The sequence below is a fragment of the Pimephales promelas genome, chromosome 5 (assembly GCF_988280905.1).
Source record: "Pimephales promelas chromosome 5, fPimPro1.hap1.1, whole genome shotgun sequence".
NCBI lineage: Eukaryota > Metazoa > Chordata > Actinopteri > Cypriniformes > Leuciscidae > Pimephales > Pimephales promelas.
The window spans coordinates 3,763,622-3,766,121 of record NC_142773.1 but is presented as its reverse complement, the minus strand read 5'-3'; the positions used below and the strand labels follow the sequence as shown (position 1 = coordinate 3,766,121).

The window sequence follows — 2,500 nt, the reverse complement described above, 5'->3', positions numbered from 1 at the left end:
GCTCTCATTTGCCTCGCCCAGGGGGTTCAGTGTCCTCCCAGTCCTGTGCTGGCATAAGAGACACTATAAACTGGTCGCAAAGCAAGGTCCTTGTGACAGTACCCATGCAATGCATCTGAAAAGACGCATGGTATTTCATGGTAACCGTTATCCCACTGACAAAGCAGCCTATTGTTGGACTGTCAAAAGAGGGTGAGCGAGCCAGCCAGGAGTCGAACCTAGAATCTTCTGATCCGTAGTCAGACGCGTTATCCTTTGCGCCACTGGCCCACCACCTTCATCTCATGCCATTAACAGGCCTGGAGCCAACGTCAGGAAGGGGTCCATTGAGAGGTCTGCTATAAAAAGCTTCGAGATGGAGGCGTCACATGTTGGGGATCTCGGTTGCTTTGTTTTTATGGCAAGTTGTGGTGTTGTTAGGATATTCCCACAGATCCTGTGGCACTTTCTCAGTGGAAGATCTGTTATCCAGGGTCAGAGACATCTCCTCTCCTGGAGGAAAATTCAAGTGTTAGTGGCCCTGCTTGAGCAGTTGCTGCAAAATGTGGTAGAGGCACACAGCCAGGCTTGATGGGAAAGAGTGAGCAACCCTTCCCTGGTGGTCTAGTGGTTAGGATTCGGCGCTCTCACCGCCGCGGCCCGGGTTCGATTCCCGGTCAGGGAATGAGCTTTTGCCCTCTTGTAGCAGTCGTGATTGCAAAAAGGCGGACTACACACTCAAGCGCTGACGGCCTCGTCGAGAAGCATGGCCAATTAAATGTTTGCGTGTGAAAAAGACCTCCTTCGAGCCGGAGTCGAACCAGCGACCTAAGGATTGCCAATTTGCCACCTACAGTCCTCCGCTCTACCAGCTGAGCTATCGAAGGCACACCGGTTGCAGACAGAACCTAAACCTATCAGGTTTCGTGAGCTCCGCCTGCTGGCTAAAAGTGCTAGAGGCACAGAGACACGTCCTGTCCGTTTCCATAAGTGAAGCAAAGACAACACAAACTTCCCATACCGGGAGTCGAACCCGGGCCGCCTGGGTGAAAACCAGGAATCCTGACCGCTAGACCATATGGGAACTTCCTCGTGCCACTAGCAGGCCCTTTGGCTTTTAGTGTGCGACCACCCCCTTCTTTAAGAATATGGGAATGAGCCGAAGGAATTGTTTACTGAATTCGATTTCATCAGGCTCATCGGAGGGAGCTCTCATTTGCCTCGCCCAGGGGGTTCAGTGTCCTCCCAGTCCTGTGCTGGCATAAGAGACACTATAAACTGGTCACAAAGCAAGGTCCTTGTGACAGTACCCATGCAATGCATCTGAAAAGACGCATGGTATTTCATGGTAACCGTTATCCCACTGACAAAGCAGCCTATTGTTGGACTGTCAAAAAAGGGTGAGCGAGCCAGCCAGGAGTCGAACCTAGAATCTTCTGATCCGTAGTCAGACGCGTTATCCATTGCGCCACTGACCCACCACCTTCATCTCATGCCATTAACAGGCCTGGAGCCAACGTCAGGAAGGGGTCCAATGAGGGGTCTGCTATTAAAAGCTTCGAGATGGAGGCGTCACATGTTGGGGATCTCGGTTGCTTTGTTTTTATGGCAAGTTGTGGTGTTGTTAGGATATTCCCACAGATCCTGTGGCACTTTCTCAGTGGAAGATCTGTTATCCAGGGTCAGAGACATCTCCTCTCCTGGAGGAAAATTCAAGTGTTAGTGGCCCTGCTTGAGCAGTTGCTGCAAAATGTGGTAGAGGCACACAGTCAGGCTTGATGGGAAAGAGTGAGCAAACCAGGACCTGAGCTGCCTGGGTGAAAACCAGGAATCCTGACCACTTTTTTTTTTTAGAGACTATTTCAGGCATTTTGAGGAAAAAAAGAGACAATTTAGCATTTTTGAAACATTTCATTGACTCTTTTTTTTTTTTTTTAAACAATAATGCTTACAGCACCTGGTATTCCCGGGCGGTCTCCAATCCAAGCACTAACCAGGCCCTACCCTGCTTAAATCCTGACCGCTAGACCATATGGGAACTTCCTCGTGCCTCGAGCAGGCCATTTGGCTTTTAGTGTGCGACCACCCCCTTCCTTAAGAATATGGGAATGAGCTGAAGAGATTGTTTATTGAATTTGATTTCATCAGGCTCATTGGAGGGAGCTCTCATTTGCCTCGCCCATGGGGTTCAGTGTCCTCCCAGTCCTGTGCTGGCATAAGAGACACTATAAACTGGTCGCAAAGCAAGGTCCTTGTGACAGTACCCATGCAATGCATCTGAAAAGACGCATGGTATTTCATGGAAACCGTTATCCCACTGACAAAGCAGCCTATTGTTGGACTGTCAATTTAAAATATTATTCAACTAATCCAATAATAATAATAATAACAAAAATGATGGGCTAATAAAAGGAAATGATAAAGTGGCTATGGGCTGGCAGCGAAGCAAAACAGGGTGTGCGAGCCAGCCAGGAGTCGAACCTAGAATCTTCTGATCCGTAGTCAGACGCGTTATCCATTG

The 2,500-nt window shown here is 49.0% G+C and overlaps 6 non-coding genes across 6 annotated transcripts in view; 1 reads left to right on the top strand and 5 right to left on the bottom strand.

The window, feature by feature from the left end:
• Window positions 1-197: 197 nt before the first annotated feature.
• On the bottom strand, window positions 198-270 carry trnar-acg (transfer RNA arginine (anticodon ACG)). The gene has a single exon. It is a non-coding gene; the product is annotated as a tRNA-Arg (tRNA).
• A 322-nt stretch (window positions 271-592) lies between these two features.
• Window positions 593-664, top strand: trnae-cuc (transfer RNA glutamic acid (anticodon CUC)). Its single transcript has one exon. It is a non-coding gene; the product is annotated as a tRNA-Glu (tRNA).
• Window positions 665-779: 115 nt separating this feature from the next.
• trnay-gua (transfer RNA tyrosine (anticodon GUA)) lies at window positions 780-866 on the bottom strand. The gene is given in 2 exon segments: window positions 780-815; window positions 830-866. It is a non-coding gene; the product is annotated as a tRNA-Tyr (tRNA).
• Window positions 867-991: 125 nt separating this feature from the next.
• Window positions 992-1,063, bottom strand: trnae-uuc (transfer RNA glutamic acid (anticodon UUC)). The gene has a single exon. It is a non-coding gene; the product is annotated as a tRNA-Glu (tRNA).
• A 321-nt stretch (window positions 1,064-1,384) lies between these two features.
• On the bottom strand, window positions 1,385-1,457 carry trnar-acg (transfer RNA arginine (anticodon ACG)). Its single transcript has one exon. It is a non-coding gene; the product is annotated as a tRNA-Arg (tRNA).
• A 982-nt stretch (window positions 1,458-2,439) lies between these two features.
• trnar-acg (transfer RNA arginine (anticodon ACG)) overlaps window positions 2,440-2,500 on the bottom strand; it is a 73-nt gene continuing 12 nt past the window's right edge. The window contains exon 1 of the tRNA in view: window positions 2,440-2,500. This exon is cut by the window's right edge and continues 12 nt beyond it. This is a non-coding gene — a tRNA (tRNA-Arg).